This window comes from Oncorhynchus mykiss, chromosome 25 (assembly GCF_013265735.2).
Source record: "Oncorhynchus mykiss isolate Arlee chromosome 25, USDA_OmykA_1.1, whole genome shotgun sequence".
Taxonomy (NCBI): domain Eukaryota; kingdom Metazoa; phylum Chordata; class Actinopteri; order Salmoniformes; family Salmonidae; genus Oncorhynchus; species Oncorhynchus mykiss.
In genome coordinates this window covers 2,727,983-2,742,754 of record NC_048589.1, presented here as the reverse complement: position 1 = coordinate 2,742,754, position 14,772 = coordinate 2,727,983, and the positions used below count along the sequence as shown (strand labels likewise).

General features: G+C 46.0%; 1 protein-coding gene across 5 annotated transcripts in view; it reads right to left on the bottom strand.

Moving 5' to 3' along the window:
* rbks (ribokinase) overlaps positions 1–14,772 on the bottom strand; it is a 76,605-nt gene that overhangs the window by 39,250 nt on the left and 22,583 nt on the right. The gene's annotated exons all lie outside the window — the stretch shown is intronic.

Here is a 14,772-nt window from a genome sequence, read left to right as displayed (position 1 = left end):
TTAAGCAGTGTTCATTGATTATTGATGGCCATTAACATTAGTACCTATCCATTTATCATGTATATCCGCCTATCACGTCTACACTGACACTCTTGTGCGCGCGCGCGCAGACACACACACACACACACACACACACACACACACACACACACACACACACACACACCTTATAATGCTGCTTATTATTATTATTATTTATTCTGCTACCAGTCACTTTTCCACACGCACATACAGTGCATTCCCTTAACTGTTTACACATTTTGTTACTTTACGTCCTTATTCTAAAATGTATTTTCAAAAATGGATCATCTGGGAGACTAGTCAGGATCGAGGAAAAAATGAACGGAGCAAAGTAAATATTTATTTTAATAAGGCTGTAATGTAACAAAACGTGGAAAAAGATCTGAATACTTTCAGAATGCACTGTATCTACCTAAACTACTCCAGTATCCATGCACAATGTACATTTGGTACTGAACCTGTATATAGCTTACATTGTCCTGTTTTCTTCCCCTCTTATGTCTTGTGTTTTTTTTTAGGTAAACTATTTTGATATTGATTACTGCACTGTTCGGAAGGGCTTGCAAGTTAAGTATTTCACTGTACTTGTGCATGTGACAATCAAAAGTTTAAACTTGAATCCTGTTCCCCTGCATTGTTCTTAGCCCCAGGCTAGACTGGCCCTAGGTTAACTTAGCCCTTTGTTCACAAAAGCATTTGTTAACACTGGGCTAAGCTTTAGCCCTGGGCTAAGGATTCACAATTGTATTGCAAAGCACTGGGCTAGCGGACAAGCACAACATGCGATCAACATTCCATCTCTGACATTCTCTCTCTCTGCTGAGCAATAATTTAAGTTAGTTTATTAGCATCCTCATTAGCTACTGCACATGCAGCAGCTACTCTTCCTAGGGTCCACATAAAATGTACAAATGCATGACGAAGTACAGAACAGTAATATACAAGAACAACATAAGATATTATATTAAAATGAAAAAATAAATAAAGTTATATATAGGAAAGACACCAAGAGACAACAAAAAAACTATTTACACACCAATCATAGTTTAAAACCGTTAATCATAGATTTACTGATCTAGATTTAAAATGAAGTGGTGCAACACATCTCTGATGAATTATAAACCTAGATTTACAAAACCTAGATTAGCTCTAATCCTAGATGAATTTACACCATGTTGGTGCAATCCAGTGTTTTTTTTTTAAATGACTGGTTTATAGTTAATTCCCCATTCTGACAGTGACTGTAACTCCTTGCTAAGAGTCTCAGTGAGCTCACTGGCTGTAGTTGCTGATGTGTCGAGTGTCCAATCATCAGCGTACATAGTCATTTTAGCTTCTTGTAAAACAAGTGACAAATTATTTATGAAAATGCAACTGCCCTGAGGGATTCCATACTATACATATCTGATGTTAGAGAAGCTTCCATTGAAGAATAATCTCAGAGTTCTATTGGATAAATAACTCTCCAACCATGTGATGGCAGGTGATTTAAAGCCATAACAAGTGAGTTTTTTTCAATAACATCATGATCAATAACATCTAATTCTGCACTGAAATCTAACAATACAGCTTCAACTATAATCTTATTATCCGTATCTTTTAGCCAATCATCAGTCATCTGAGTCTGTGCAGTACAAGTTGAGTGCCCTGCCTTATATGCATGCTGAACGTCAGTAGTTAACTTGTGCAAACACAATTCTCTCCATCAGTTTTTTTATTTTTTTATTTATTTTTTTATTTTTTTATTTATTTTTTATTTCACCTTTATTTAACCAGGTAGGCTAGTTGAGAACAAGTTCTCATTTGCAACTGCGACCTGGCCAAGATAAGGCATAGCAGTGTGAACAGACAACACAGAGTTACACATGGAGTAAACAATTAACAAGTCAATAACACAGTAGAAAAAAGGGGAGTCTATATATACATTGTGTGCAAAAGGCATGAGAAGGTAGGCAAATAATTACAATTATGCAGATTAACACTGGAGTGATAAAAGATCAGATGGTTATGTACAGGTAGAGATATTGGTGTGCAAAAGAGCAGAAAAATAAATAAATAAAAACAGTATGGGGATGAGGTAGGTGAAAATGGGTGGGCTATTTACCAATAGACTATGTACAGCTGCAGCGATCGGTTAGCTGCTCAGATAGCAGATGTTTAAAGTTGGTGAGGGAGATAAAAGTCTCCAACTTCAGCGATTTTTGCAATTCGTTCCAGTCACAGGCAGCAGAGAACTGGAACGAAAGGCGGCCAAATGAGGTGTTGGCTTTAGGGATGATCAGTGAGATACACCTGCTGGAGCGCGTTCTACGGATGGGTGTTGCCATCGTAACCAGTGAACTGAGATAAGGCGGAGCTTTACCTAGCATGGACTTGTAGATGACCTGGAGCCAGTGAGTCTGGCGACGAATATGTAGCGAGGGCCAGCCGACTAGAGCATACAAGTCGCAGTGGTGGGTGGGTTAAGGTGCTTTAGTGACAAAACGGATGGCACTGTGATAAACTGCATCCAGTTTGCTGAGTAGAGTGTTGGAAGCAATTTTGTAGATGACATCGCCGAAGTCGAGGATCGGTAGGATAGTCAGTTTTACTAGGGTAAGTTTGGCGGCGTGAGTGAAGGAGGCTTTGTTGCGGAATAGAAAGCCGACTCTTGATTTGATTTTCGATTGGAGATGTTTGATATGGGTCTGGAAGGAGAGTTTAGAGTCTAGCCAGACACCTAGGTACTTATAGATGTCCACATATTCAAGGTCGGAACCATCCAGGGTGGTGATTTACTAAGTTTACTAAGAACAGGCAGCAAACTGATTGGGCAGCTGATAGAGCCAGCAAAGGGATTTTTACTATTTGTAGGTTGTGGAATTACTTAAGCTTCCTTCCACGTCTGTGGACACACACACACTCCTTTAGGCTTTGGTTAAAGATGGCAAATAGGGGTGGCAATACAGTCTGCTAATATTCTCAATAGTTTCCCATCAAGGTTGTCTATACCTGGTGGCTTATCATTATTTAAGTGATAATGCCCGAGAAGCTGGTGTTTGAAGGATATATTGGCAAGGGTGTTGTTAGGCCGGAGACGAAGTCGAGAACCGGCAAACCGTGCCAATATATCCTTCAAACACTGGCTTTGAGGGCATTATCACTTTTATACAACGGGTTACCAACATATTCAAATAATGATTGACATATTTTCATTAAAAACTTTATTTTGATGAATTTATTCATACTATTTCATCCTTCCACAATATTTAGTCCCTACACATCTAGGGTTGCTATCCAAGCCGGCTGGTTGTTTGTTCTATCGGGTCAGTTGCTAGAAACGCGACCCAGTTGTTCATTCTTTTTGTTCTGTATAAACCCGACCATAGCCATACTGGCTGGCAATGTTCTTGTCCCTCGCTTGCTAGCTAGCCAACTATGGCTAACCTACAGTCCCATCAAACAGTGCAGCCAGAATAACAACAATAGCTGCATTTGCTGTTTTCTAGTGACATTTATTTGGATACATAACAATGACCTAATGAGGGGCGATTTCGCCTGGCATAGAAAATGTGCTCTCGTCAGGACACTGTTGTTCAGAGGAGCTAGCCAACTACACAGCTAACACAATCACTTCAAACTGAAGCTGGAAAGACTGCAAACTAGCTGCATGAAAATGTTTCATGATTTCGACCGGCTGAGAAACGCTCATTACTATGGGACAGCTGGAGATCGAATTTGAATATTGAAACAATGTTGCAAATGTCAGTGGGACAGACAGCAAGGTTTATACAAATCTCTGCTGTTGAAAACTAAATGTTAGTCTAAAAGAAATTAGATAATGTCTCGATGCTTTTTATAGTGGAGATCAAGTTTATAAATTCCCTTGCTGGGCTGATGAGACAATGGATTGCACAGTCAGATGGAACAGAGTAAATAGGCATTTTAATGTCATAGATTTCGTATGTGATAACATGTGGAATAGACACCGTCTGGAATGCAGATTTAACCAGCATTCAGGATTAGACCCACTCGTTGTATAATGATGGATAACAATAGTTGTTCCACCAATCCCACACTAACTTGACCAAATTGAAAACAGCAGTCCTTCTCTTTCATAGATCTTCAATACACAACTATGATGGTTCACTGTTCAATGTTGTCATTTCACTTCTTAGTTTGTCCACTTTACTAGTGAAATAGTCATTTAAATAATTGGCTATAAGAAAGGTTTTGTTATAAATGACCCATTAACTTCAATGAATAATGGAGATTAATTGGGGTTTCTTCCTGTCACGGTTTTCTGTATGTGAAGGAGAGTCGGACCAAAATGCGGCGTGTAGATTACGATCCATGTTTATTGACTATAGCAACATGAATCTAAATACAAACAGTGCAAAATAATAAACGTAATGAAAACCGAAACAGCCTACACTGGTGCAAACTAACACTAAGGACAGGAACAATCACCCACAAACACACAGTGAAACCCAGGCTACCTAAATATGGTTCCCAATCAGAGACAATGACGAACACCTGCCTCTGACTGAGAACCATATCAGGCTGAACATAGAAATAGACAAACAAGACATGAAACATAGAATACCCACTCAGATCACACCCTGACCAATCAAAACATAGAAAATACAAAGTAAACTATGGTCAGGGCGTGACAGTACCCCCCCCCCAAGGTGCGGACTCCGGCCGCAAAACCTGAACCTATAGGGGAGGGTCTGGGTGGGCATCTGTCCGCGGTGGCGGCTCTGGCACTGGACGTGGACCACACTCCATGACAGTTTTAATCCCCCTCCTAAACGTCCCTAAATAGGTTACCCACCACAATGATAACATGGGACAGAGGGACAGCTCGGGACAGAGGTAACTCGGGACAGATGGGTAGCTCAGCACTGAGAAGAAGCCCAGCACTGAGAAGAAGCCCAGGCAGGTAGTAGAAACTACCAGAACCTGGCTGGCTGGCGGTTTCAGCAGATCCTGGTCGACTAGCAGATCTGGAAGAATCTGGTCGACTGGCGGATCTGGGAGAATCTGGTCGACTGGCGGATCTGGGAGAATCTGGTCGACTGGCGGATCTGGGAGAATCTGGTCGACTGGCGGATCTGGGAGAATCTGGTCGACTGGCGGATCTGGGAGAATCTGGTCGACTGGCGGATCTGGGAGAATCTGGTCGACTGGCGGATCTGGGAGAATCTGGTCGACTGGCGGATCTGGGAGAATCTGGTCGACTGGCGGATCTGGGAGAATCTGGTCGACTGGCGGATCTGGGAGAATCTGGTCGACTGGCGGATCTGGGAGAATCTGGTCGACTGGCGGATCTGGGAGAATCTGGTCGACTGGCGGATCTGGGAGAATCTGGTCGACTGGCGGATCTGGAAGAGTCTGGTCGACTGGCAGATCTGGAAGAGTCTGGTCGACTGGCAGATCTGGAAGAGTCTGGACGACTGGCAGATCTGGAAGAGTCTGGACGACTGGCAGATCTGGAAGAGTCTGGACGACTGGCAGATCTGGAAGAGTCTGGACGACTGGCAGATCTGGAAGAGTCTGGACGACGGGCAGATCTGGAAGAGTCTGGTCGACTGGCAGATCTGGAAGAGTCTGGACGACTGGCAGATCTGGAAGAGTCTGGACGACTGGCAGATCTGGAAGAGTCTGGACGACTGGCAGATCTGGAAGAGTCTGGACGACTGGCAGATCTGGAAGAGTCTGGTCGACGGGCAGATCTGGAAGAGTCTGGTCGACCGGCAGCTCTGGAAGAGTCTGGTCGACCGGAAGATCTGGAAGAGTCTGGTCGACCGGCAGATCTGGGAGAGTCTGGTCGACCGGCAGATCTGGGAGAGTCTGGTCGACCGGCAGATCTGGGAGAGTCTGGTCGACCGGCAGATCTGGGAGAGTCTGGTCGACCGGCAGATCTGGCTGCTCCATGCTGACTGGCTGCTCAATGCTGACTGGCAGCTCTGGCTGCTCCATGCTGACTGGCTGCTCCATGCTGACTGGCGGCTCTGGCTGCTCCATACTGACTGGCAGCTCCATGCCGACTGGCAGCTCCAGCTGCTCCATGCTGACTGGCTGCTCAATGCTGACTGGCGGCCCTGGCTGCTCCATGCTAACTGGCAGCTCTGGCAGCTCCTTGCAGACTGGCAGCTCTGGCGGCTCCTTGCAGACTGGCAGCTTTTGCGGCATCCTGCAGACAGGCAGCTCTGGCGGCTCCTTGGAGACTGGCAGCTCCATGCAGACTGACAGCTCCTTGCAGGCTGGCAGCTCCTTGCAGACTGGCAGCTCCTTGCAGACTGGCAGCTCCTTGCAGACTGGCAGCTCCTTGCAGACTGGCAGCTCCTTGCAGACTGGCAGCTCTGGCTGCTTCATGTAGACTGACAGCTCTGGCTGCTCCTTGCAAACTGACAGCTCGGGCTGCTTCATGCAGACGGACAGCTCAGGCTGCTCCATGCAGACTGACAGCTCAGGCTGCTCCATGCAGACTGACAGCTCCTTGCAGGCTGGCAGCTCATTGCAGACTGGCAGCTCCTTGCAGACTGGCAGCTCCTTGCAGGCTGGCAGCTTTAGCGGCATCCTGCAGACAGGCAGCTCTGGCGGCTCCTTGCAGACTGGCAGCTCCTTGCAGGCTGGCAGCTCCTTGCAGGCTGGCAGCTCCTTGCAGACTGGCAGCTCCTTGCAGACTGGCAGCTCTGGCTGCTTCATGTAGACTGAGAGTTCTGGCTGCTCCTTGCAAACTGACAGCTCAGGCTGCTCCATGCAGACTGACAGCTCAGGCTGCTCCATGCAGACTGACAGCTCAGGCTGCTCCATGCAGACTGACAGCTCAGGCTGCTCCATGCAGACTGACAGCTCAGGCTGCTCCATGCAGACTGACAGCTCCTTGCAGACTGGCAGCTCCTTGCAGACTGGCAGCTCCTTGCAGACTGGCAGCTCCTTGCAGACTGGCAGCTCCTTGCAGACTGGCAGCTCCTTGCAGACTGGCAGCTCGGGCTGCTTCATGCAGACTGGCAGTTCTGGCTGCGCTGAACAGGCGGGAGACTCCGACAGCGCAGGAGAGGAGAGAGGCTCCGGCTGCGCTGAACAGGCGGGAGATTCCGGCAGCGCAGGAGAGCAGAAAGGCTCTGGCTGCGCTGAACAGGCGGGAGACTCCGGCAGCGCAGGAGAGTAGAAAGGTTCTGGCTGCGCTGAACAGTCGGGAGACTCCGATAGCGCAGTAGAGAAGAGAGGCTCTGGCTGCGCTGAACAGGCGGGAGACTCCGGCAGCGCATGAGATGAGAGAGGCTCTGGCTGCGCTGAACAGGCGAGGCGCACAGGAGGCCTGATGCGTGAGACTGGAACCAACTTCACCAGCCGACTAAAACGGACCTCAGGACGAGTATGGAGCGCTAACCCAGGTGCCATCAAATCCCTGACACGTTCCGTCAGGCGAATTCTATGCAAAATGCACCAACACAGCAACTCCCTCATTTCTCTCTCCTCCAATTTCCCCATTAACTCCTTCACAGTCTCTGTTTCACTCACCTCCAACACCGGCTCTGGTTCTGCTCTCCTCCTTGGCTCCTCACGATAAACAGGGAGAGTTGGCTCAGGTCTGGCTCCTGACTCTGCCACACTCTCCCTGAGCCCCCCCCCAAGAAATTTTTGGGGCTGACTATGGGGCCTCCGTCCGCGCCGCCTTGCTTGCTTCGCAAACTCCATTCTCCTATATCCTTCCGCGCACTGCTCCATCGAATCCCAGGCGGGCTCCGGCACTCTCCCTGGGTCGGCCGCCCACCTGTCGATCTCCTCCCAAGTCGTATACTCCATACTGCACTCCTCTTTGGGCTGCTCCTGTTGTTTCTTCTCCCGCTGCACCTTTGGGCGGCTACACTCCCCTGGTTTAGCCCAGGGTCCTCTCCCGTCGAGGATTTCCTCCCATGTCCAGAAATCCTTATTGCGCATCTCCTCGCGCTGCTCCTGCCTGTTGACACGCTGCTTGGTCCTTTTGTGGTGGGTGATTCTGTCACGGTTTTCTGTATGTGAAGGAGAGTCGGACCAAAATGCGGCGTGTAGATTACGATCCATGTTTATTGACTATAGCAACATGAATCTAAATACAAACAGTGCAAAATAATAAACGTAATGAAAACCGAAACAGCCTACACTGGTGCAAACTAACACTAAGGACAGGAACAATCACCCACAAACACACAGTGAAACCCAGGCTACCTAAATATGGTTCCCAATCAGAGACAATGACGAACACCTGCCTCTGACTGAGAACCATATCAGGCTGAACATAGAAATAGACAAACAAGACATGAAACATAGAATACCCACTCAGATCACACCCTGACCAATCAAAACATAGAAAATACAAAGTAAACTATGGTCAGGGCGTGACACTTCCCATAATATAATTTAAGGTGCTACAAAGTTTTCCCATGGTTTTTTATGTCATTTATCTTGTTTTGGTAATATAATTAGTATTTTTTGTTTCTTAAGTTTAGTCACACAATTTCTCAATTGACAGTATGCCAACCAATCTGCTGAGTAGCCTGACTTTTTTGCATAATTTCTTTCAACCATACAATTTTTCAATTCATCATCGATCCATACGGCTCTAACAGTTCTCACAGTTAGTTTCTTAACAAGTATATGTTTGTCAATTATTGGCAAAAATACAGTGCCTTGCGAAAGTATTCGGCCCCCTTGAACTTTGCGACCTTTTGCCACATTTCAGGCTTCAAACATAAAGATATAAAACTGTATTTTTTTGTGAAGAATCAACAACAAGTGGGACACAATCATGAAGTGGAACAACATTTATTGGATATTTCAAACTTTTTTAACAAATCAAAAACTGAAAAATTGGGCGTGCAAAATTATTCAGCCCCCTTAAGTTAATACTTTGTAGCGCCACCTTTTGCTGCGATTACAGCTGGAAGTCACTTGGGGTATGTCTCTATCAGTTTTGCACATCGAGAGACTGACATTTTTTCCCATTCCTCCTTGCAAAACAGCTCGAGCTCAGTGAGGTTGGATGGAGAGCATTTGTGAACAGCAGTTTTCAGTTCTTTCCACAGATTCTCGATTGGATTCAGGTCTGGACTTTGACTTGGCCATTCTAACACCTGAATATGTTTATTTTTGAACCATTCCATTGTAGATTTTGCTTTATGTTTTGGATCATTGTCTTGTTGGAAGACAAATCTCCGTCCCAGTCTCAGGTCTTTTGCAGACTCCATCAGGTTTTCTTCCAGAATGGTCCTGTATTTGGCTCCATCCATCTTCCCATCAATTTTAACCATCTTCCCTGTCCCTGCTGAAGAAAAGCAGGCCCAAACCATGATGCTGCCACCACCATGTTTGACAGTGGGGATGGTGTGTTCAGCTGTGTTGCTTTTACGCCAAACATAACGTTTTGCATTGTTACCAAAAAGTTCAATTTTGGTTTCATCTGACCAGAGCACCTTCTTCCACATGTTTGGTGTGTCTCCCAGGTGGCTTGTGGCAAACTTTAAATAACACTTTTTATGGATATCTTTAAGAAATGGCTTTCTTCTTGCCACTCTTCCATAAAGGCCAGATTTGTGCAATATACGACTGATTGTTGTCCTATGGACAGAGTCTCCCACCTCAGCTGTAGATCTCTGCAGTTCATCCAGAGTGATCATGGGCCTCTTGGCTGCATCTCTGATCAGTCTTCTCCTTGTATGAGCTGAAAGTTTAGATGGACGGCCAGGTCTTGGTAGATTTGCAGTGGTCTGATACTCCTTCCATTTCAATATTATCGCTTGCACAGTACTCCTTGGGATGTTTAAAGCTTGGGAAATCTTTTTGTATCCAAATCCGGCTTTAAACTTCTTCACAACAGTATCTCGGACCTGCCTGGTGTGTTCCTTGTTCTTCATGATGCTCTCTGCGCTTTTAACGGACCTCTGAGACTATCACAGTGCAGGTGCATTTATACGGAGACTTGATTACACACAGGTGGATTGTATTTATCATCATTAGTCATTTAGGTCAACATTGGATCATTCAGAGATCCTCACTGAACTTCTGGAGAGAGTTTGCTGCACTGAAAGTAAAGGGGCTGAATAATTTTGCACGCCCAATTTTTCAGTTTTTGATTTGTTAAAAAAGTTTGAAATATCCAATAAATGTCGTTCCACTTCATGATTGGGTCCCACTTGTTGTTGATTCTTCACAAAAAAATACAGTTTTATATCTTTATGTTTGAAGCCTGAAATGTGGCAAAAGGTCGCAAAGTTCAAGGGGGCCGAATACTTTCGCAAGGCACTGTACATTTTCAAGGGGACAGCCGCCGTTTTATGGGCTCCTGACCAATTGTGCTAGTTTGTGTTTTTCTGTGCTGATTTAAACTTTTTTTATACATAATGTTTCCGCCACCGTTTCTTATGACCGAAAAGAGCTTCTGGACATCAGAACAGCAATTACTCACCTCAAACTGGATGAGGATTTTTTCTTTAATGAGTCGGAAGCGAAAGATTTACTGCTCCTCCCGGACCAGGCCTAAACCCACATCATTGGTATGAAGAGACGCAGTTACAGAGGTTGAAGAGCCGGATGCCTGGCGATTTTGCGTCGGCGAGTGGATAATCCACCTTTGCCCCCTTTTCAACTGGCAAATGTGGAATCCCTGGAGAATAAACTGGATGAGCTCCGCTTGAGGCTATCCTATAGCCTTTTGTCAACAACAGCTAGTGCGCGATCCCTAATATTAAGAAAGTCTCAAGGTTTTCCTTGCCTGAGTTAGAGTCCCTCATGATAAGCTGTAGACCACACTATTTACCAAGATAGTTTATCTACAGTGCCTTCGGAAAGTATTCAGACCCCTTGACTTTTTCCACATTTTGTTACTTTAGTCTTATTATTTTTTCCTCCTCATCAATCTACACACAATACCCCATACTTTTATTATTTAAAAGTAAAAAACGGAAATATCACATTTACATAAGTATTCAGACCCTTTACTCAGTACTTTGTTGAAGCACCTTTGGCAGCATCGAGTCTTCTTGGGAAAGACGCTACAAGGGTGGCACACCTGTATTTGGGGAGTTTCTCCCAGATCCTCTCAAACTGTCAGGCTGGATTGAAAGCGTTGCTGCACAGCTATTTTCAAGTCTCACCAAAGATCTTAGATCGGGTTCAAGTCCGGGCTCCGCCTGGGCCACTCAAGGACATTCAGAGACCTGTCCCGAAGCCATTCCTGCGTTGTCTTGGTTGTGTGCTTATGGTCGTTGTCCTGTTGGAAGGTGTACCTTAGCCCGTCTGAGTTCCTGAGCGCTCTGGAGCAGGTTTTCATCCAAGATCTCGATGTACTTTGCTCTGTTCATTTTTGCCTCGATCCTGACTAGTCTCCCAGCCCCTGCCACTGAAAAACATCCACACAGCACGATGCTGCCACCACCATGCTTCACTGTAGGGATGGTGCCAGGTTTCCTCCAGAAGTGACGCTTGGTATTCAGGCCAAATAGTTCAATCTTGGTTTCATCAGACCAGAGAACCTTGTATCTCATGGTCTGAGAGTCTTTCGGTGCTTTTGACAAACTCCAACCGGGCTGTCGTGTGCCTTTTACTGAGGAATTGCTTCCGTCTGGCCACTCTATCATAAAGGCCTGATTGGTTGAGTGCTGCAGAGATGGTTGTCCTTCTGGAAGGTTCGCTCATCTTCACAGAGGAACTCTAGAACTCTGTCAGAGTGACTTGGTGGTACCTCGACACATTCCTCGGAGCTTGGTCACCTCCCTGACCAAGGCCCCTCTCCCCCGACTGCTCAGTTTGGCCGGGCGGCCAGCTCTGATTTTTTTTTTGTATTGGAGTGTCAGTGTAGTATGTGTGAGTGTGTGGTTAGAGTCCAGTGAGTTTAATCAATTTTAGAATAAGGCTGTAATTAACTAAATGTGGAAAAAGTCAAAGGCTCTGAATACTTTCCGAATGCACTGTATATCAATTAAGTGAATGTGCAGCTTTTGTGATTGGACAGTGAGCATTCTAGGTGTTGTTCACCATGTTTTATATTGGTTATTTTGGCACTGTGTTTATGGGGCTCCTCAAAAAGTCAGTGCTAACTCACCCTGCTCTGGAGCAGGGCCAGCTAGCCATGGGCTACGGTTGGTGCTAGCCCTCTTCAGAATGTGCAAGTGTGAACACTCGCTTAGCCCTGGACTAAGGTGCAGTTGAATGCAAGTTGCTCAGTCAGTGCTGGTCATAGACGCAAACAGCTGCTTTGACATGACTATGTCAAATCAAATAAATTCTAAATGTATGTCACATGCGCTGAATGCAAAAAATATAAAATAAAAAGTAACACAATAAAATAACAATAATGAGGCTATATACAGGGGGTACCGGTACTGAGTCAATGTGCGTGGGTACAGGTTAGTCGAGATAATAAACAGCGACTAGCAGCAGTGTAAAAACAAAGGGGGGGGGGGGGGGGGGGGGGGGGGGGGGGGGGGGGGGGGGGGGGGGGGGGGGGGGGGGGGGGTCGTCAATGTAAACAGCCTGCGTGGCCATTTGATTAATTGTTCAGCAGTCTTATGGCTTGGGGGTATAAGTTGTTAAGGAGCGTTTTGGACCTAGACTTGGTGCTCCGGTACCAGAACAGTCTATGACTTGGGTAACTGGAGTCTTTGACAATGTTTTGGGCCTTCCTCTGACACCGCCTAGTATATACGCCCTGGATGGCAAGAAGCTTGGCCCTAGTGATGTACTGGGCTGTGCGCACTTTACGGTCGGATGCCGAGCATTTGCCATACCAGGCGGCGATGCAACTGGTCAGGATGCTCTCAATGGTGTAGCTATATAACCTTTTGAGGATCTGGGGACCCATGCCAAATCTTCTCAGTCTCCTGAGGGGGAAAGGCATTGTCATGCCCTCTTCACAACTAATGTTGAGATATTGCTGTCCTGGCACCACACTTCCAGGTCTCTGACCTCCTTTGTCGGTGATCAGGCCTACCACCATTGTGTCGTCAGCAAACTTAATGGTGATGTTGGAGTCGTGCTTTGCCACACAGTTGTGGGTGAGCAGGGAGTACAGGAGGGGACTAAGCATGCACCCCTGAGGGGCCCCCGTGTTGAGGATCAGCGTGGCAGATGTGTTGTTCGCTTACCCTTACTACCTGGGGGCGGGCCATCAGGAAGTCCAGGATCCAGTTGCAGAGGGAGGTGTTTAGTCCCAGGGTCCTTAGTAATGAGCTTTGTGGGCACTATGGTGTTGAACGCTGAGCTGTAGTCAATGAATAGCATTCTCACATTGGTGTTCCTCTTGTCCAGGTGGTAAAGGGCAGTGTGGAGTGCGACTGAGATTGTGTCATCTGTGGATCTGTTGGGGCGGTGTGTGAATTGGAGTGGGTCTAAGGTTTCCAGGATGATGGTGTTGAAGTGAGCCCTGTTAGGGCTAATGTCACTAATGCCTTGACACTACAGGTTGGGTCATGCTTACCCTGCCCTCTCTCCCCCAGGCTAGAGAGCTGTCTGTCTGCCCTCTCCTCCAATCACAGAGAGTTAAAAGGCTCTTCCTTCTCCAGGGTCAGAGGGTTTGTTGGTGGCAAGACTAGGATGATAAACTTAGCTATTATTGAGATTTGGGTATGTGTGAAGTGTGTGTGTATACAGTTTGGATGTGTGTGTGTGTGTGTGTGTGTTAATTAGCAGGTGTGGTGGTTGAGAAACTAGGGAGTTACAGTAAATCCACATAAAAATAGCTCTTTGTTGTTTTTCACAACCTCAGGATTTCCAGTAACCTCAGCGTTCATGCAGGAGATTTGAGGTTGTTTTGGTCGAAACCAAAATAGGGGTGAACATATGGGAGTCCATATGTTAAGTGGTTTTGATGAATCATGTCTTATGTCTTATGTCCTTTCCTTGTTAGGACAATGTCTTTCAGAAAAAAAGTACTCTGAGACAACATATTAATCATGATTTGTTAAAACATGTGTATGTACGAATCAATGTTAGCCTATAGAACTTATCCATGTGTACCATGCCTATAATTGCTCTCCTTTATGTGTCATCAGCCACACATTAAAATCTACTATGTAGAAGAAACCATATAGTCTCACACTTTTGTTATTACAGTATGTTTACATAATGCATCTACAGTCCATTAGGAAACAAATCATGAGAATTGTATATTCCCAGATTCCACATATACTCAATAAGGTATCTGTCTCTCTCAGAGAGAGAGAGGAAGCAGGGTGGTGAAAGTGTTTACACTGTTTACACTGAGAGTGTGTGGGCCAAGCATAGTAACTGCAAGTACACATACGTACAATCACACGCAGGTACGCACACACACACACACACATGCACACGCACACAGATTCCAGTCCCGCCTTTATTGGCATCTGACCACGACTACTGGTTGGCTTGGCTTGGCTGGTTGGCTTTCAACAGGTGATTGCCAGGTTGGGTAAACCACGACCCCTCCATCACCAGACACTAGTCCATTGTCTGTGTGTTTGCGAGCACGCCAACCAAAAGGTTGGCTATGTGCTAAAGCTCAACTCCAACCCGTCTGTTTTCTCCCACGCCACCAAAAGGCCATCACAAGTGTTCAGTGAAGCTTGTTATTTTTTGTGCAGCACCGGAAAAAAACATTTGCTTTACATTTAAACCACTGAGTGGCGGCTAACCTTTGGAACGCGCAGATGGTTCAGACGCAGAAGTAGCCTGAGAACTATTACCGCATCGGATCAGTAACGTTTATGACTTTTAGAAGGAGGGACTGAGGATTGTGCAAACACTGCT